The sequence below is a fragment of the Macrobrachium nipponense genome, chromosome 6, assembly GCF_015104395.2.
Source record: "Macrobrachium nipponense isolate FS-2020 chromosome 6, ASM1510439v2, whole genome shotgun sequence".
Lineage (NCBI taxonomy): Eukaryota > Metazoa > Arthropoda > Malacostraca > Decapoda > Palaemonidae > Macrobrachium > Macrobrachium nipponense.
This window is the reverse complement of record NC_061108.1, coordinates 70,446,749-70,469,783: the sequence shown is the minus strand read 5'-3', so window position 1 is coordinate 70,469,783 and position 23,035 is coordinate 70,446,749.

The following is a 23,035-nucleotide window of genomic DNA, read 5'->3' as shown; positions in this document are numbered from 1 at the left end:
TTGCAAAAAATATCACTTCTTCACTGCTGCCTACTTACTGTAAAATATGTATTTGTTTCTCGAAAGTACCTATGGTAACCGATGATAATTCAAGAGGTAGATGTGATATCAAAACAATTCATAAAAAACAATAAAATACATATTACGACCATGATAATTAAAAGAGATATGACCATGAAGGCAAGGAAGTGAAAAATCACATAACACATTAAATGTAATTTTGACATATCCATGTTAACCTTTGTGTAAATAATGGATTTTACCGGCATCTATATAAATAACAATTTAAATGTTCGTTTGTTCAAAATCTTAAAAAATCTCCGAAAGTTCTTCACCGATTGCTTTGAAATTTTGGGACAACATTGCATACGAATACGCGCGGTTTTTATAATGTGGTTTCATCCTGTCTCACCCCCTCCGAAGGAGGTGGGGGTGAGAAGGGATTCCCTGAAACGGAGCTGGTTATGCCGGTAGACTTGGATACTTTACGAATTTATCTTACATAATTTCTATACATATGAATTATCATTTGGAAAAGAATACTATAGGGTAAACGTCAACGACATCAGAAAAGGTGGAGTTTGAGAAGAGGTTTGACAGAGAGAATGAGAGAGAGAGGAAGTGAGAGAGAGTAGACAGGGTGTTAGGAAGAAGAGAGAGAGAGAGAGAGAGAGAGAGAGAGAGAGAGAGAGAGAGAGAGAGTTGGTATTAGTGAGGAGAAAGAGGGAAAGAGACAGTGATTGTTGGAGAGAGAGTAAGGGAAAAGAGAGAGAGAGAGAGAGAGAGAGAGAGAGAGAGAGAGAGAGAGAGAGAGAGTAGAAGGGGTGTAAGGTAAAAGAAAGATGGAATGAGTGAGTAAGAGAGACAGATAAGAGCAGTTGTTTGGAGAGAGAGAGAGAGAGAGAGAGAGAGAGAGAGAGAGAGAGAGAGAGAGAGAGAGTTGGTATTAGTGAAAAGAAAGAGGGAAAGAGGCAGTGATGGTTTCTCTTTTCTTTCTTTTCCCTTTAACCAGACTAAGCCACAGCAATGCGTGGCCAGGTACAGCTAGTTCTACATAAAAACATCAGCTTTATATATATATATATATATATATAATATATATATATATATATAATATATATAACCTATCTATTTATCGATAAAAACAACTCCGATTCCCAAACCAATAGCGAAATTTCAAAAGAACCTCATCAACCAATTGGTTTCAGTGATTTCTATTATCCTTCACAGAAAAGTTGAGCTTGTGTCTCTCGTTCATAAATAATTCTGATGATAAGCGACATCTCCCCTTTTACAGATATCACTTTTCTGGTGCCACTTGAAAAGTCGACTCGTTCCAAAAGAAAACAAATAATCAGACCGCTATCCATCCTCCCTCCATTAGCTCACCGTTTCATTCACCCTTTTCCGAGCCATTTCCATCTTTGTATAACACGTAGTCATCCAGAGCCTATTTAATGCCGAGATAAAAATCCAAATTGGAAAGTCCTCTCCGGCGATATTTTGACCTTTTGAAACAAAGCGGCATTTGACCAACCCCGCCCAAGCCCCGAAGGGTAACCTGCCACCACTCCTATCAGCCTTCCCTTACTTCATTCCCCTTCCCCTGCGATGAGCCTTAACCCTCACAATATCCAACACCCCCAACCCCCTAACCACGACTTCTGCAACCTCTCACGATTCCAAAGAATCACTAAATCCATTTTGGAAGATCTAGAGAGGGAGACTAATTTCCATATGAATAACAATTTTGATTATCGGGTAAAAGTATCCAATAATCTATGATGATATTGGATTCAATTTCCATTTCTGTAAAACATTATGATTACCCGGCCCAAATCCTAATAGATAAAATTTTGCATTAAGAAAAAAAAAAGCTATTTTTGTTGGGTTACAATTCAAACCAGTTTCAGTTCCACACTGTATGAATAATTAAAGATGTTACCTCTTAATTATTCATTATGGAAATTCTAAAGGTTATTTAGAAAGCTTTTAATGAGATCATTTATTTCGTTTTAGTGTCCACCGATCAAGCTTACTTATTTTCAGACGATTAGCCTTAAATCTCGGCTGCATTGAAGAAAAAATCCAAATCCAATCTGAACCACGGAAAAATACTTAGAGCCGGTAGGTGTTTCAATAACATATTCAAACTCGATCATTAGCTAGTGTTGTCAGCAAACATGATAGTATCACAAAATCCCAAAAAACTTTATATTTTCAGTTTATTTTTCAAACAATATTCCTCCTCACCTTAATGCTGAGCTTGCTTTCTTTTGCTAGTAGTGCTCCTCTAGCGATAAGACATCCATCGACACTGCGCAGAACTGTCATAGCTGGACTGCTTATTCAATGAATTCCTCTGCCAACAGTGGCGACATTTTTCTCCAGCTTGTTTTCACCCTAATTCTTGCCATCCCTTTCTGTTTGTTTGTTTGTTTGTTTCTATGGTGCTTTTACGTTGCATGGAACCAGTGGTTATTCAGCAACGGGACCAACGGCTTTGCGTGACTTCCGAACCACGTCGAGAGTGAACTTCTATCACCAAAAATACACATCTCTCACTCCTCAATGGAATGGCCGAGAATCGAACCAGCGACCACCGAGGTGGGACGCTAACACCATACCAACCACGCCGCTGAGGCGCCATCCTTTTCTGCGTTTGTTCGCGTAATTTGGAGGATGTTGTTACCTTACGGAAGTTCCCAAACTACTGGAAAAACTAGTCTCCCAACAAAATTTCTTTGAACGTTGGTTTTGAAGCTATCTTGGTAAATTGTGTGTTTAGATTTTAAATTACAAACATGGTAGCGGTTGTGATATACCTGCATACTTCGGATTTGATGTCTTGCGAGTACAAAATCTGATGTTGGCCGACAGGACCTTTCATTGGCTATCAAACCGGAACCATATGATTTCTGCTCTATCTTTGGGGAAAAGGCAGTGTTGTTTGCACAGTCAACACATGACGGACCGAAAATGACAAGGAGAAACTCGAGTAGAAACTAACAAAAGATACACAGGTCAAGATGCTGAAGTTTCTTCCAAAAAAAAGTATAAATTGGGAATACAAGCCCCTATGGCCATTAAAATTTCTGCTATACATTATCTGAGTATTAAAAATAAGACAGATAAAAGTCTAACTTATTTTTAAAAATAGGTGCAAAGAAAAGTTTATTACTGTGGGGAGCAATGACGATATGAGACTAAAAAATTTAATGCACAATTTCAAATGAAATATGAAAATATGTCGTCACCTGAAAGCCAGTCATATAATGAAAAAGGAGTTTGAAACATGGACATGAATTGTTATACAATAAGAGTACGAAAGCATAAAATAACTGCTCATGCTTCAACTAAGATAAAACTTGTTTGGAGTAGTTTGCTGTGTACTATTACGGAGGTAAAAATGCACACCAAGATCGGATAGTACCAAAGCAAAATCAGGACAGAAGATAGAAGATGGAGAAAATGTAGTGAGAGTGTCTGTGGGAAATATTCTATAAAAAATGTTGACGTGGGCGATAACTGGAACGTTGGACACTATCGACGTAAAAGACAAACTCACATGAGGACAAGAATTGCTATAACGAAAAAAAGCTACTGTACCATAATAGCTAACCGATAAGAGAGAGAGAAAAAAAAAGACAAAGTTGCAATATGAGAGACTCGTTTCTTTCTTTCATGGTTTACATTAAGCCGACCTTAATAAGACGTCTGTTGCAGTTTACTGGATTCGCACTGCCAACCAAGACATCTCTCGCAATGCTCACTATCATATAGCTGAAACAAAAAATATAAACAGTTTTGAGTCTGAATTCTAAAACGACCCTTTCATTATTCATAAGGCCTACATTTAAAGGTGATGTCAATAAACTATTCAACTCAATAATCACTGTCTACCATAGGTAACAATCTTCTAGTGTTCCACCTATTTTATTAGAAGATAATAATTTTGATATAATTATCACTGTCGATTAAGATCAAGGCGACAGCGGCGTCAACAAAGCAACCAAAATAGACGTGACTGGAAGAATAGCCCAGGTGTTCCCTCTTCATCACACCCGACGGTAAGAAAAAGAGAACTCTCTCAAGTCGAGAACCATTCGATTTTTTACAGCATTCGAACCACTTTGTGTTCTCATTTACAGCTCACGATCTGCTCCCATAAAGCATCATGCAAAACCACTTATCCGTTAATATATCACTTTGTGTAAGAAGTGCTAACTCCCACACAACACCAGAGGGCTGCAACTTTTCATACTGACGCTCCCTTAATATTCTGGGTTTCTATGCTTTTTAAAAAAGGTTTTCCTTGCCGTTTATATATGGATAGCTAATACTCACGTTTACTATACTTTATATTAGGTAGGTTTTGTGCACAATTGCATATAATTTACTTAGCTTGTTCACTCTTAATGTTTGATAAGAAAGAAATATATATCGAGGCCTTTGAGTGTGTGTGCACTAGTAACGCTAGATAAATAAAACAATAGCTGCAAATCCTCATCCGTTTCACCTTTATGTCTATAAAGACATAACCAGGAAATACTCCAAACTTGTCAGTTTCCCTATGGTACAGTACACATGTAAATTACGAGTCCATATAAATTGAATATAGTATTTAGGCAAAAAGGCCAAGCACTGGGACCTACGAGGTCATTCAGCCCTGAAACGGAATTTGACAGTAAAAGGTTTGGAAGGTGTAACAGGAGAAAACCTCGCATTCGCACTATGAATCAATTGTTAGAAGATGGTGGAGAGTAAGTTGGAAGAAAAAGACAATGAAAGGAGTTACAGAAAAAGGAACGAAAGGGGTTGCAGCTGGGGGCCGGAGGCACGCTGCAAAGAATTTATATATATTATATATATATATATATATATATATATATATAATATTATCTGTATGTATGTATGATGTATGTATGTAGTATTATGTATGTATAATCATAAATATATATGTACATATATATATATATATATATATATATATATATATATATATATATATATATATATATATTATATATATATATATAAAATGAGAGAAAGAAAGATGAAAGTGAAATGGGAATGGGTGATCGAACCGTCTTGCTTGCTTATTTACATGGATGTTCGAATGGTGGGGTATCGTGAGAGCAATTGGGAGTAAGGGGGAAGAGAGGGTGGAGCCATGTGGCGAGGGGTGCCGGTGGGAAGTGGATGGAGGGCGGGGGCGTATCCCAAGTTATGAAGTCATTATGAAGTCAAATTAGACCTCAGCCGGTTGCAAAAGTTGGTCTCCTAACAGAGGCAACTTCTGGCGAGGAAAAGATGCCTTGGGAGTCCCTCGGAAGAAATAGGCGATGGGGCGCTTTCATTTCTACCCAAAACCTTCGATTTTACCAATTTACAACCGAAGGCGCGGTCGGGATAACAACCTGCAAAGCTATGTTTGCGATTTAGAAAAGTCTTGGCTAGAAGTTATATAACAAATAATTCTGCCATTAAACAGTAACGCTTTTCTTATTCTGGGCGTCCTTACAGCATGTAACCTGTTGCTTCTGTTTCTAGAAACAGAGCTGCTTTGTGACAACCTCAAACCCTTACCCAATACGTTTACTTGAAAAAAAAACTGATTAAAAAAATATAATGGCTATGTCTGTTTGCAAGAAATGTTAACCTTAACTGAAATTTTTTCCTTTAAACCGTTTTTATACATTTCCCATGGTGATTACGTTGTAAAATACATGTATGTATGTATATATATATATATATATAATATATATATATATATATATATATATATATATATATATATATATATATATATATATATTTATCATTATATATATATATATATATATATATATATATATATATATATATATATATATATATATAGATATATATATATATATATATATATATATTATATATATAGTATATATATATATATATATATATATATATATATTTATATATATATATACTATATATTATGTGTGCATATATATATATATATATAATATATATATATATATATATATATATATATACATATATACACACACACACAATACATTATACATACATACATACATACATACATACATACATACATATATATATTATATATATATATATATATACATATATATATAAATATATGAATAACTTGATCACGAAGTATATAAAACGTGATGCTATGTATAAATAAAGGTTTTTTGCCACGAAGGAAAAAAAAAAATGAAAAAGCGAGGATAGCCAAGTACTTTCGGTCCTGTTCGGACCCTTTACTGAGGCAAACTGATTTTACAAAGAACAACATAGTCAAAAGAAGGCTTAATATACAAACTGACACTACCAGATTAGCCATAAGGGCGATTTTCACTCTACAGGAAGGAGGAGCCGCCAGTAAACAAGAGATTCTTCCAGAAATTCCTGAAATTCCTGAAAAAATGTCTGGCGGAACAAGTGTTACCCAAATCATTGCTACCATACCGCATAAGAAGATACGATCAACATCCTTTTAATGAATTCTCTTCAATTATATTAAAACGTCACATTGCTGCCGCGAAAATGGAGGAAAAGGAGAAATTTAAAGAACTGGAAAAAGCCCGATGTAACTTCAACTACTCGATTCCCGCTGATTGGAAACACGCATTAAGGCAAGAAATACATGGAAAACTTCATAGAACTACAGACACTTTGATTAGAAAACTGGACAGAAAATTAAACACCTTATCAACGACAGTGATTGGACCAATAATGCTAGAAGTGATTGTGTGGGTAATTTATTCGAGCAAGCAACATAAGTGATAATGTAGTGTGCGCATTAGGCTTTGGGTTGTCTTTCTTCATTTGTAACAAACCGTCAGCTTTATCAATAGCGACATCTCTATATAAGTTTGCAAAATACTGTGATCCTACCCACAAAAATCATTTAGACATTATCAAAGGCATGACATACAGTGCTACGCATGCCTACCATAAAAATAACTTCGCCGATCGCTAAAGAAAAAGTTTAAAAGAATTGAAGAATGATAATAGCTTACACATTACCAAGGCTGATAAATCCAATAGTTTAGTGGTTCTTGACAACACTGACTACATATCACGCATGAATACTTTACTAGAGGATGAAATAACTTACAAAAAAACTCGCAAAAAATCCGTTGGACCAAGTAACAAAAAACTTTAATATCAATATCAAACAAATTCTTAAAGATAAAAAAGAACTTTTGTGTAAGTTAACTGTAAAGTGTACCTCATTACCTTATTTATATGGCCTAGTAAAAACTCATAAGGAAAACAAACCTATGCGCCCAATTATTAGTAATGTAGGATCAATTGCTTATAAACTATCTAAATATCTTACTAAACTGTTATCCCCGCTACTAGGAACTGTATCTAATTCACATATCCGGAATTCTCTTGATCTTGTGGAAAAATTAAATAACATTGTACTAAAACCCTAGCGATATTTTTGTCAGTTTTGATGTGTTCTTTGTTTACAAAAGTCCCTATTGACTCTGTGCTAGAATATTTAAGTAATGAACTTGTACTGCATGAATTGCCTATGTCCGTTAGTCACATAATTTCCTTAACTAAGTTATGTATTTGTGATTGCAGATTTATATTCAATTTAGTGCCATCCATAAAATTCACTGTTGAAATTGAAAATAACAATGTCATCCCTTTCCTAGATGTATTAATAAATAGAGAATCTTTCCAATGCAAATTCAGTATTTATAGAAAACCCACAAATAATTTAACATATGTACATTTTTATTCTGGCCACCATCTTAATATTAAAATTTCAATTTTTTCTTCTATGTTCCTACGCACTTTGCGTATCACGAGTCCACAATATCTGGACCAAGAAATAGAATACATAAAAAAGATAGGAAACGATCTCTGCTACCCACCTCATTTAATTGATTTATGTTATGAAAAAGCTCACAAAAAGTTTTATAATGTTGCTATTAATGAAAAAGAAATGCCTAAAAATGTACTTAGCTTACCTTATTTTCGTGGATTTGAAACAATAAAATCAATATTTAAATCATTTAATGTTAATGTAGTGTTCTCTTATAACAATACCATTAAAGATATGCTAATTAAGATGGTCCCGTAACAAATAACATCATTTACAAAATTCCTTGTAAGGTTTACCCTTCGTTTTACGTTGGTCAGTCAAGTAAAAATTTATGTGTACGTATTAAGCAACATATGTATTCAGTTAGAACAGCCCAGACTTCAAATGCACTGTTTATCCGAGTGAAAAAATCTCATAGTATTAATTAGGGTGATACCTCGGTAATTGCTAGATCTAATGATTATGTTTCAAGAAATTTACTGGAATCGGCAATTATACAAATCACTAATAAAAACAACCTAAATCTTAGTCTGGGAATGTACCATTTGGACCCGTATATTTGTAAGATGTTTATGAAGGACCTTAAAATAAATGAACAACTAATAAATTAGTCCCACATGTATATAGTTATTAATTCTCTCTCTCTCTCTCTCTCTCTCTCTCTCTCTCTCTCTCTCTCTCTCTCTCTCTCTCTCTCTCTCTGGTTCGATATTCTCTCTCCCTCTTTCTCTTGCTCAATATATATATTTATATTTTCTTTCGTCTTTTCAATAATAATAATTTTTGGGGGGGGGAAAATTTGTGTAAAAATTCATGATATTGAATTGCATATGCTCCCGTGTTTTTTTTCAAAATGTACTGTTTTCTGGAAGAATCTCTTGTTTACTGCATGTATCCTTCAAGGTGTGGCTAGCCTCTGGCGGCTCCTCCTTCCTGTATAGTGAAAATCGCCCTTATGGCTAATCTGGTAGTGTCAGTTTGTATATTAAGCCTTCTTTTGACTATGTTGTTCTTTGTAAAATCAGTTTGCCTCAGTAAAGGGTCCGAAGAGGACCGAAAGTACTTGGCTATCTCGCTTTTTCCTTTTTTTCCTTCATGGCAAAACCTTTATTTATATATATATATATATATATATATATATATATATATATATATATATATATATATATATTTATATATATATATATATATATATATATATATATATATATATATATATATATATATGTATGAGTCCTAGGGGTTGTAATTAATAATATATCTAATATGTTCATTGTGACCTTTTTGGAATGCAGGGAACAGAGCCGAAGCAACGACCCGAGAAAAGCTGATAAATGATTTCTGGGTGGCGTGATATGAAAACTGCATAGTTAGGCGAGTCAATGTTCGTCAGTTCATGGGCTCTTGTTCAAAGTGCCTTTGGGAAACTGGCTGCGACCAGTAATATGAGGCGTTAACGAAGTGTGCATCCATATGTACGTGCGCGCCTCTTCCATTGATAATGGTATCATTAGCCAAGTCTATGGGAAGACTTGCATAGAGATCCGTGGGGGAAAGACAAGATGCTGGGAGAGCTCTGCGACAATTTATCTATACTAAGTGCATAATATTCTGAGTTGGCAATGGGTGAGTGTTGAATTACTTTAGCCAAAAGGAATGGCTTGTTACACATTGTAAGAAAGTTTAATCTTTAACTTTGCTTTAAACTTGTGTGTGCTAATGAGTGTGTTTCTCGTGTCTTTGAAACAGACGATTCTGGCAAGGGGGGACCGAGAGTCCTTAGGGGGACAGAGAGTCCCGTATGGGAGAATAGACAATTGGTGTGACAAATTACTGTTTTAGACATTTTAATGGTGGGGGGTAACTGAGTAGTTAGTATTTTGATTACCTGTCAGAATAGAGAGAGAGGGAGAGAGAGAGAGACGAGAGAGAGAGAGAGAGAGAGAGAGAGAGAGAGAAGAGGCTGTGTGTATTGGTTTGCCTGACGCTCGGGGTTCTACGTTTACCAAATAAAAACGAGATTTAATATCCTGTGAATATATTTATATTTATTATATATATATAATATATATATATATATATATATATTATATAAAATTTAAAGAATAACGGCTATGTCTGTTTGCAAGAAATGTTAACCTTAATTGAAGTTTTTTTCTTTAAAGAGTTTTATACATTTCCCCCATGGTAAATACATTGTAATATATATATATATATATATATATATTATATATATATATATATTATATATATATATATATATATATATACAGATATATAGATATAAGATATATAGATATTATATATATATATTATATACAGATATATATATATATATATCTATATATCTATATCTATATATATATATCTATATATCTATATATATATATATATATATGTGTGTGTGTGTGTGTGTGTGCGCACACACATACATACTATATGTATATATATATATATATATATATATATATATATATATATATATATATATATATATATATATATATATATATATATATATATATCATATATCTAGGAATATAAGAATATAATATATTATATATATATATAAATATATATATATATAGATTTATATATATACATATATCTATGTGTGCATATATATATTATATATATATATATATATATATATATATATATGCAGAAGCCAGGTACTATGTCGTACCTCTAAGTAAATGGGGATACAATCCACAATGAAGTAAATTTCTCTTGTAGTTTAAAATATAAATATCTTGTAAAGGATTAAAGCTTTCGACCATCAACTGTGGTCTTGTTCACTAAAGTGTGATATGTAACCTCAAGGAACTGACAAGTAAAGAGCACAAACATTTGAAAAAACAACGGTTAGGTAACAAGCTAGTTCAAATTATGAATGATCAGGCGGTTGAGCCCTCGTTCTTTCCAGAATTCGTCTTGATCTTCGTGGGGGAATGTTTCTATTGTCAACTGCTTGTTCTATGGTGGTTGGGCGGTTTGATGGAGAAATGACCTGAGTGGAGTAAACAGGAGAGGAAGCAGCATCGTCATTGGCACATAATTTCTAAAGTTTGAAATTTTCCCTTTCCTACATATCTCCTCACAAATAGCTGTATTTTCTGTAATGCCAGTATTTCCTGCAAAGGTCTCGTTTAGTGAAATTAACGCCCCTTCTACTACTCGTCTCAAAGTCCGGTCGTTACATGCAAAAAACAACCTTTGTACCTTTAAAAATTTATTGCGTGGTTTTTCTCCCATGTATGTTGCGCAATTGCACTGTATGAACTTCCCCTTCTGCAAGCAGCAACGTGTTCTTCCCTTCTCTTATCAATGGAACGTCCGCTTTCTCCCACGTAACATTCATTGCAATCACTACAAGGTATTACATATACTCCTACATTCTCTCTATTACCCGGGTTATTTTAATGAGTTTCTTCTTGATTGTACTGTTGTACTGGAAAACTACGTTGAAGCCGTTCTTTTTCCTTTAAGCTGTCTAGAAAATTTATTAATTCTCTATTATAAGGAAGAGCAAGAGATGCCTTAAAATCTGCCTTTTCAGTTATATCATGAGGGGCGTAAAACATCGATCTAGCTTTAGATAGAGACTGTAGTATAAAAAACTTTGGGTAACACAGTTTAGTAAAACTATCTACCAAGAAATTTATTTCAGCGTCAATGAACTGGGGATCACATATTTCGGTATGCTCGAAAAAACAAATTGGTTAAAACGTTGTGCTTTACTTTCGGTTCATGATATGAAAAGTAATGAATATAGGTGTTTGTGTGGGTGTTCTTCCTATACACGCTGAATTTAAAGTCACTACTCACTGTGTCTCTAAGGATGAACTACCATATCTAGAAAGGGAAGCCTATTTTCCATTTCCTTTACCACTGTAAATTTAATAGAGGGCAAAAAACCATTTAGCAACTCTAAAAACCTATGAAAGGCTTCCTCGCCGTGTCTATAAACAATAAAAACATCATCTACATACCTAACCCAAATTTCAGGCTTGATGTCTTCCGGTAGAGTGTCAACGTAAACCTTTTCGAAAATTCCATACATAAGTTAGCCAATATAGGGGAGAGAGGTGAGCCCATCGAGACCCCGGATTTTTGTTGATAGAACGAACCATTAAACTCAAAAATTGTAGATTCAACGCAAATGTTAATCAAATGACAAAATTTATCTATGTGCATAGGTGGCTTGAAAATATTATCTGGGGCTAATTCTTCAAGTTGTCGAGCACGAAACTCAGTGGTACATTCGTGAATAAAGAAACTATATCTAGACTGTACATAGTACCTATATAATTCTTTTCCTTGATTTGATCCATAAAATCCATACTGTGCTTAATGTGAGATTTCGAAATTGTCCTATTAATTTCCCCAAAACATCCGCTAACCATGATGACAAATCCGACTGAGGATTGTTGCAGCTAGCGACAATGGGCCTTAAAGGACACCCCTCCTTGTGGGAAATGCTTGGGAGTTTCCGTAAAAAATAACTAAAAGACGGCAGTTTTCTCGCTAGCTTACTCATGGACTATATTTATTTCTGGTTTCTTTTTCCACACCACTGCTAACTATGGCTTTTATTTTCTTGTTAAATTCCGACTGCAAATCGCTAATGCAAGGGGGTTTTGTTACTTTTAGGTATGTGTTACTATCGTTTAAGAGCCTGTGTGCCTTGATCAGTAATCGTTCTTATTCATAACCACTACACAGCCTCCTTTGTCTGCTTTTTAAAATTTTAATACTTGAATTCTTCTTCAATCTATCTAATGCCAAGTTGAAACGTCGTGGTAAATGATCTACCTTCTTCTCAAAACTATGAAGCAACATGCCTTTAATAAAATCTACGTTTACTCCTGTATGCTTGTAGTTAAATTGATTGATGCTACCAATACCTCTAATGAAATCAATATCCTCAGTGGCCCAGGAGAAAAAATTGAGACCTAGGCTAAGAAGTATTTTACTATCCTCATCTAGCTCACAGTCCGCAAGTATTTTGATATTATCCTGATTAAAAGCAAGATTCCAAACAGAGTGCCTACATAAATTTCTAAGCTTCCCATCTAGCTGAGCTTTATGTGCCAATGACTTTTGCGAAGCTACCTCACCTGCACAATTAACAATCCAGTCAAAGTTGATATCTGTTCTCCTTTTGTAGATTTCTTGCCGTAGGTTATTTTTCCTGTGTCTAATTTCCAAAAGAATTTCCTCGCGTTTGAACTTTGCTTGCTTCACTTGGTCCTCCAAAAAGTCTCTCTTGTATCTGGGAAACGGATCTCCTTCAAAAGAGTCCCTGCATAACCAGCCGTACATTTTCGGAACCACCTGCTCTGCAATACAATCTTGAAGGAATATGATTTGATTTTTCAGTCTACTGGCGGTAATGCATCTTCTTTCGTATAGTCTGTACTCCTGAAGAACCTGAGTTCCCAAAGCTTGCCGGATGAGGTCTCCTATAATGTTAGCCATTAATGTTTTGTGGATGTACTACGTGGAAACATAAATGCAGAAGCCAGGTACTATGTCGTACCTCTAAGTAAATGGGGATACAATCCACAATGAAGTAAATTTCTCTTGTAGTTTAAAATATAAATATCTTGTAAAGGATTAAAGCTTTCGACCATCAACTGTGGTCTTGTTCACTAAAGTGTGATATGTAACCTCAAGGAACTGACAAGTAAGAGCACAAACATTTGAAAAAACAACGGTTAGGTAACAAGCTAGTTCAAATTATGAATGATCAGGCGGTTGAGCCCTCGTTCTTTCCAGAATTCGTCTTGATCTTCGTGGGGGAATGTTTCTATTGTCAACTGCTTGTTCTATGGTGGTTGGGCGGTTTGATGGAGAAATGACCTGAGTGGAGTAAACAGGAGAGGAAGCAGCATCGTCATTGGCACATATATTTCTAAAGTTTGAAATTTTCCCTTTCCTACATATCTCCTCACAAATAGCTGTATTTTCTGTAATGCCAGTATTTCCTGCAAAGGTCTCGTTTAGTGAAATTAACGCCCCTTCTACTACTCGTCTCAAAGTCCGGTCGTTACATGCAAAAACAACCTTTGTACCTTTAAAATTTATTGCGTGGTTTTTCTCCCATGTATGTTGCGCAATTGCACTGTATGAACTTCCCCTTCTGCAAGCAGCAACGTGTTCTTCCCTTCTCTTATCAATGGAACGTCCGCTTTCTCCCACGTAACATTCATTGCAATCACTACAAGGTATTACATATACTCCTACATTCTCTCTATTACCCGGGTTATTTTTAATGAGTTTCTTCTTGATTGTACTGTTGTACTGGAAAACTACGTTGAAGCCGTTCTTTTTTCCTTCCTTTAAGCTGTCTAGAAAATTTATTAAGTTCTCTATTATAAGGAAGAGCAAGAGATGCCTTAAAATCTGCCTTTTCAGTTGATATCCATGAGGGGCGTAAAACATCGATCTAGCTTTAGATAGAGACTGTAGTATAAAAAACTTTGGGTAACACAGTTTAGTAAAACTATCTACCAAGAAATTTATTTCGGCGTCAATGAACTGGGGATCACATATTCGGTATGCTCGAAAAAACAAATTGGTTAAAACGTTGTGCTTTACTTTCGGTTCATGATATGAAAAGTAATGAATATAGGTGTTTGTGTGGGTGTTCTTCCTATACACGCTGAATTTAAAGTCAACTACTCACTTGTCTCTATGAACTACCATATCTAGAAAGGGAAGCCTATTTTCCCTTTCCATTTCCTTTACCACTGTAAATTTAATAGAGGGCAAAAAACCATTTAGCAACTCTAAAAACCTATGAAAGGCTTCCTCGCCGTGTCTATAAACAATAAAAACATCATCTACATACCTAACCCAAATTTCAGGCGGCTTGATGTCTTCCGGTAGAGTGTCAACGTAAACCTTTTCGAAAAATTCCATACATAAGTTAGCCAATATAGGGGAGAGAGTGAGCCCATCGAGACCCGGATTTTTGTTTGATAGAACGAACCATTAAACTCAAAAATTGTAGATTCAACGCAAATGTTAATCAAATGACAAAATTTATCTATGTGCATAGGTGGCTTGGAAATATTATCTGAGGCTAATTTCTTCAAGTTGTCGAGCACGAAACTCAGTGGTACATTCGTGAATAAAGAAACTATATCTAGACTGTACATAGTACCTATATAATTCTTTTCCTTGATTTGATCCATAAAATCCATACTGTGCTTAATGTGAGATTTCGAAATTGTCCCTATTAATTTCCCCAAAACATCCGCTAACCATGATGACAAATCCGACTGAGGATTGTTGCAGCTAGCGACAATGGGCCTTAAAGGACACCCCTCCTTGTGAATCTTGGGAGTTCCGTAAAAATAACTAAAAGACGGCAGTTTTCTCGCTAGCTTACTCAGGACTATATTTCTGGTTTCTTTTTCCACACCACTGCTAACTATGGCTTTTATTTTCTTGTTAAATTCAGACTGCAAATCGCTAATGCAAGGGGGTTTTGTTACTTTTAGGTATGTGTTACTATCGTTTAAGAGCCTGTGTGCCTTGATCAGGTAATCGTTCTTATTCATAACCACTACACAAGCCTCCTTTGTCTGCTTTTAAAATTTTAATACTTGAATTCTTCTTCAATCTATCTAATGCCAAGTTGAAACGTCGTGGTAAATGATCTACCTTCTTCTCAAAACTATGAAGCAACATGCCTTTAATAAAATCTACGTTTACTCCTGTATGCTTGTAGTTAAATTGATTGATGCTACCAATACCTCTAATGAAATCAATATCCTCAGTGCCCAGAGAAAAATTGAGACCTAGGCTAAGAAGTATTTTACTATCCTCATCTAGCTCACAGTCCGCAAGTATTTTGATATTATCCTGATTAAAAGCAAGATTCCAAACAGAGTGCCTACATAAATTTCTAAGCTTCCCATCTAGCTGAGCTTTATGTGCCAATGACTCGATGGGGGTCTCGATGGGCTCACCTCTCTCCCCTATATTGGCTAACTTATGTATGGAATTTTTCGAAAAGGTTTACGTTGACACTCTACCGGAAGACATCAAGCCTGAAATTTGGGTTAGGTATGTAGATGATGTTTTTATTGTTTATAGGACACGAGGAAGCCTTTCATAGGTTTTTAGAGTTGCTAAATGGTTTTTGCCCTCTATTAAATTTACAGTGGAAAAGGAAATGGAAAATAGGCTTCCCTTTCTAGATATGGTAGTTCATAGAGACACAGTGAGTAGTGACTTTAAATTCAGCGTGTATAGGAAGAACACCCACACAAACACCTATATTCATTACTTTTCATATCATGAACCGAAAGTAAAGCACAACGTTTTAACCAATTTGTTTTTTCGAGCATACCGAATATGTGATCCCCAGTTCATTGACGCCGAAATAAATTTCTTGGTAGATAGTTTTTACTAAACTGTGTTACCAAAGTTTTTTATACTACAGTCTCTATCTAAAGCTAGATCGATGTTTTACGCCCTCATGATATAACTGAAAAGGCAGATTTTAAGGCATCTCTTGCTCTTCCTTATAATAGAGAACTTAATAAATTTTCTAGACAGCTTAAAGGAAAAAAGAACGGCTTCAACGTAGTTTTCCAGTACAACAGTACAATCAAGAAGAAACTCATTAAAAAATAACCCGGGTAATAGAGAGAATGTAGGAGTATATGTAATACCTTGTAGTGATTGCAATGAATGTTACGTGGGAGAAAGCGGACGTTCCATTGATAAGAGAAGGGAAGAACACGTTGCTGCTTGCAGAAGGGGAAGTTCCTAGACAGTTGCCAATTGCGCAACATACATGGGAGAAAAACCACGCAATAAATTTTAAAGGTACAAAGGTTGTTTTTTTGCATGTAAACGACCGACTTTGAGACGAGTAGTAGAAGGGGCGTTAATTTCACTAAACGAGACCTTTGCAGGAATACTGGCATTACAGAAAAAAATACAGCTATTTGTGAGGATATGTAGGAAAGGGAAAATTTCAAACTTTAGAAATATATGTGCCAATGACGATGCTGCTTCCTCTCCTGTTTACTCCACTCAGGTCATTTCTCCATCAAACCGCCCCAACCACCATAGAACAAGCAGTTGACAATAGAAACATTCCCCCACGAAGATCAAGACGAATTCTGGAAAGAACGAGGGCTCAACCGCCTGATCATTCATAATTTGAACTAGCTTGTTACCTAACCGTTGTTTTTCAAATGTTTGTGCTCTTTACTTGTCAGTTCCTTGAGGTTACATATCACACTTTAGTGAACAAGACCACAGTTGATGGTCGAAAGCTTTAATCCTTTACAAGATATTTATATTTTAAACTACAAGAGAAATTTACTTCATTGTGGATTGTATCCCCATTTACTTAGAGGTACGACATAGTACCTGGCTTCTGCATTTATGTTTCCACGTAGTACATCCACAAAACATTAATGGCTAACATTATAGGAGACCTCATCCGGCAAGCTTTGGGAACTCAGGTTCTTCAGGAGTACAGACTATACGAAAGAAGATGCATTACCGCCAGTAGACTGAAAAATCAAATCATATTCCTTCAAGATTGTATTGCAGAGCAGGTGGTTCCGAAAATGTACGGCTGGTTATGCAGGGACTCTTTTGAAGGAGATCCGTTTCCCAAATACAAGAGAGACTTTTTGGAGGACCAAGTGAAGCAAGCAAAGTTCAAACGCGAGGAAATTCTTTTGGAAATTAGACACAGGAAAATAACCTACGGCAAGAAATCTACAAAAGGAGAACAGATATCAACTTTGACTGGATTGTTAATTGTGCAGGTGAGGTAGCTTCGCAAAAGTCATTGGCACATAAAGCTCAGCTAGATGGGAAGCTTAGAAATTTATGTAGGCACTCTGTTTGGAATCTTGCTTTTAATCAGGATAATATCAAAATACTTGCGGACTGTGAGCTAGATGAGGATAGTAAAATACTTCTTAGCCTAGGTCTCAATTTTTCTCTGGGCACTGAGGATATTGATTTCATTAGAGGTATTGGTAGCATCAATCAATTTAACTACAAGCATACAGGAGTAAACGTAGATTTTATTTAAAGGCATGTTGCTTCATAGTTTTGAGAAGAAGGTAGATCATTTACCACGACGTTTCAACTTGGCATTAGATAGATTGAAGAAGAATTCAAGTATTAAAATTTTAAAAGCAGACAAAGGAGGCTGTGTAGTGGTTATGAATAAGAACGATTACCTGATCAAGGCACACAGGCTCTTAAACGATAGTAACACATACCTAAAAGTAACAAAACCCCCTTGCATTAGCGATTTGCAGTCGGAATTTACAAGAAAATAAAAGCCATAGTTAGCAGTGGTGTGGAAAAAGAAACCAGAATATAGTCCTGAGTAAGCTAGCGAGAAAACTGCCGTCTTTTAGTTATTTTTACGGAACTCCCAAGATTCACAAGGAGGGGTGTCCTTTAAGGCCCATTGTCGCTAGCTGCAACAATCCTCAGTCGGATTTGTCATCATGGTTAGCGGATGTTTTGGGGAAAGTTAAGGGACAAATTTCGAAAATCTCACATTAAGCACAGTATGGATTTTATGGATCAAATCAAGGAAAAGAATTATATAGGTACTATGTACAGTCTAGATATAGTTTCTTTATTCACGAATGTACCACTGAGTTTCGTGCTCGACAACTTGAAGAAATTAGCCCCAGATAATATTTTCAAGCCACCTATGCACATAGATAAATTTTGTCATTTGATTAACATTTGCGTTGAATCTACAATTTTTGAGTTTAATGGTTCGTTCTATCAACAAAAATCCGGGGTCTCGATGGGCTCACCTCTCTCCCCTATATTGGCTAACTTATGTATGGAATTTTTCGAAAAGGTTTACGTGACACTCTACCGGAAGACATCAAGCCTGAAATTTGGGTTAGGTATGTAGAATGTTTTTATTGTTTATAGACACGGCGAGGAAGCCTTTCATAGGTTTTTAGAGTTGCTAAATGGTTTTTTGCCCTCTATTAAATTTACAGTGGTAAAGGAAATGGAAAATAGGCTTCCCTTTCTAGATATGGTAGTTCATAGAGACACAGTGAGTAGTGACTTTAAATTCAGCGTGTATAGGAAGAACACCCACACAAACACCTATATTCATTACTTTTCATATCATGAACCGAAAGTAAAGCACAACGTTTTAACCAATTTGTTTTTTCGAGCATACCGAATATGTGATCCCCAGTTCATTGACGCCGAAATAAATTTCTTGGTAGATAGTTTTACTAAACTGTGTTACCCAAAGTTTTTTATACTACAGTCTCTATCTAAAGCTAGATCGATGTTTTACGCCCCTCATGATATAACTGAAAAGGCAGATTTTAAGGCATCTCTTGCTCTTCCTTATAATAGAGAAACTTAATAAATTTTTCTAGACAGCTTAAAGGAAAAAAGAACGGCTTCAACGTAGTTTTCCAGTACAACAGTACAATCAAGAAGAAACTCATTAAAAATAACCGGGTAATAGAGAGAATGTAGGAGTATATGTAATACCTTGTAGTGATTGCAATGAATGTTACGTGGGAGAAAGCGGACGTTCCATTGATAAGAGAAGGGAAGAACACGTTGCTGCTTGCAGAAGGGGAAGTTCATACAGTGCAATTGCGCAACATACATGGGAGAAAAACCACGCAATAAATTTTAAAGGTACAAAGGTTGTTTTTGCATGTAACGACCGGACTTTGAGACGAGTAGCAGAAGGGCGTTAATTTCACTAAACGAGACCTTTGCAGGAAATACTGGCATTACAGAAAATACAGCTATTTGTGAGGAGATATGTAGGAAAGGGAAAATTTCAAACTTTAGAAATATATGTGCCAATGACGATGCTGCTTCCTCTCCTGTTTACTCCACTCAGGTCATTTCTCCATCAAACCGCCCAACCACCATAGAACAAGCAGTTGACAATAGAAACATTCCCCCACGAAGATCAAGACGAATTCTGGAAAGAACGAGGGCTCAACCGCCTGATCATTCATAATTTGAACTAGCTTGTTACCTAACCGTTTGTTTTTTCAAATGTTTGTGCTCTTACTTGTCAGTTCCTTGAGGTTACATATCACACTTTAGTGAACAAGACCACAGTTGGTGGTCGAAAGCTTTAATCCTTTACAAGATATTTATATTTTAAACTACAAGAGAAATTTACTTCATTGTGGATTGTATCCCCATATATATATATATTATGTACATACAAATATCATACATATATATATATATATATATATATATATATATATATATATTACAAACGTATTCAACATGGAAATGTATAAAAACTCTTTTTAAAGAAAAAAATTTCAATTAAGGTTAACATTTCTTGCAAACAGACATAGTCGTTATATTTTTTTAATTATATATATGTGTGTGTGTGTATATATATATATATATATATATATATATATATATATGTATGTATGTATGTATGTGTGTGTATGAAAGGCCCATTAAAACACTCGTTTAAAGCTAAGGACTATGTTTCGGTGGACTGACTTCCAGCCTTGTCAAGTAATGAATTCACTGGGAGGCAACCAATCAAAATATAGTCCTTAGCTGGCTGTCCTGTCTGTCTGTCCTGTCTGTTGTGTCTGTCTGTCTGTCTGTCCTGTCTTTCTCTGTCTGTCTGTCTGTCTGTCTTTCTGGTCTGTCTGTCTCTGGTCTGTCTGTCTGTCTGTCTGTCTGTCTGTCTGTCTGTCTGTCTGTCTGTCTGTCTCTGTGTCTGTCTGCTGTCTGTCCCCTAAATCCACGGTAAGAAATGTGAGTGATAGTAGGGACTTGGAAGAAGTACTTTTGTAGTTTAATTCTACATTCTCAAGTTCAGTGTCAACTTGATAATGTGAAAATAAACTACGAAAGTACTTGTTCCACGTCCCCAGTATCAATCACCTTTCTAATGAGGATTTCAAAGAAATTTGAAGGGATCATGATGTCCAGTAGTGGGAAACAAACCCGTGACACCACAATCACGACTAGGTAATTTGCCGACCTGAACACGGAAGGATGAAAGTCTATTCCCTCCCGTACAAACATATACCTGTCGTTTTCAGATATATACTTATTGGAGCTAGAATAGACCCACCCTCATCATCGTAGTCAAGTGGGCAATCGTTTTTATTGCTTTTTAGGGTGAAATATATAAGTAGAATCTACTGGTCAAGAGCAAAGAATCTGAGAAGTTAAGATAGCATAGTGGCTATTTCAATTTCATATGCATCTGGTAAAAATAAGCCATAACGCTTTAATGAAAATGTCGAATTTCCTTTGCCTAATCATTTACTATGGACTGCAAGGTAGTTCTTCAAATTTTTAATGTCAGGTTTAATGAACTTATAAGTAAATTTTGGACTAGAGTTTCTAGAGATTAATTTACGCTAAACAGAAGCAAGATAATTGATCTGAATTGAGTTAAATGCAGCAAAATAAACTTACCTCCGTCAGCTGACTTTCCCAAACCAATACATGATTGCTTTGTTTGTATTTTATATTACAACAATAGTAATATGAGACTGCATACAGTATTAGTGGATACAGAGAAGTAAAAGATAACTTTTCAAAAAAGCCAAGGAAAAAACGCACTTTGTGTATTTTATTTTAACGAAAAAAAATAACCAAATCTAGTTTCACAACAAGACGTATTTAAGTCACATTTCGACTTTAAAACACCTCATATAACAAAACAACCTTGTTCCATATGAACAAAGTTTCTACAGATCATTTTACGCTAAACAGAAGCAAAAAAATAACTCTGAATTCAGTTAAATACTGCGAAATAAACTTACCTCCGTCAGCTGATTTTCCCAAACCAAAACATGATCACTTTGTTTTTATTTTATAATCCAATAATAATACAAGACTACATGCAGTATTACTGGATACAGCGATTTAAAGGATAACTTTTTAAAAGAGACATGGAAAAAATGCATATTCGTTATGTTTGTATTTCATGAGGCAGTCTCAGCGCTTAGGCTAAGCCACTGCTAACCAGACAACGGTACTATAAACCAGAATGAGGTCAAACAACTCTATTACTGACACAGCAATAAAAACCATTAGGAATCTCTTTTGATGAAACTGGAAAACGGCCACTAAACTCTTGAACAAGGTGGTATGGCAGTAACTACCGTCCAGTAGGCATGAATACTCGCCTGCTTGGATGTAAACATTCCTGTTTGTCTTTCAGCTCAGGTTTCTTATTGAGGGGTGGCCTAACGTGCAAAGGACCTCTGGTTTGTATAGTTAGGAAAAATACACTTTGCTTTCAAAAATTGTCATTTGTTCCTACATGATGTGCAAACCTTCGGTCCTTTACATTAGGAAGACTCACGTGATTGGTGGAAGTAATCTGAGTGAGTTTCTTTGAACTGACTGGAGTTCGCCATGCCTGGGATATTCCTCCTGGTTGAAAGAGCGAGGAGTACCTTGCCTCTGAAATATTGATCAGAGTATAGGAACTACAAAATCAAATGTAAGATTTATGGACCTTTTTGAATGAGAGAGGAATTATAACTCATATGAAAAAAGGCTAGAAAGAATCTTAATAGTCAGAGGCAGTAAGGCTAGGGGGGATTGCTTTTTATTATTCTACAAAGAAAATAGAATGGTGTTTGATGTGTAAACTTACCGCATCAGACGCTAGTTCCAACAAGTGTAGGTGGGATACAGGAGGAGGAGGAGGAGAGGCCAGTCACTCTCGTAATGCTTCTCACTTCCATAACCATACCTTTGGCGAGATGGTGCCTGTCCTGTCAAAGGAGCCAGGTAAGAATATGCAACTTGTGGAGCAGCCACAATGTGTCCAAGGAAAAAATATTCCAAGGACTTGTGTGCAATACCCAAAGGTAGAAATGTATAGGTGTGGTCTGATGAGACCACATTTCTGTATCCAGCCTGACAAATCCCTTCAAAATGCAAGGGATGGACTAAGCCACTGATTCTGTGAGCTCTTGGAGGAACTGTACATGTGACATTGTCACCAGCTGCAGAGAATCACCTCCTGATCATCTCACAAAACCAGGAGAAAGATGTGTCCTTAGATGCTTCTTCCTAGGCAATCCAGTACTAGTGAAAAGTTATCAATATCCATGTCAGGAATGTCGAGTCTTTTTCAGAAGTACAGCAAAACACTAACAGGGC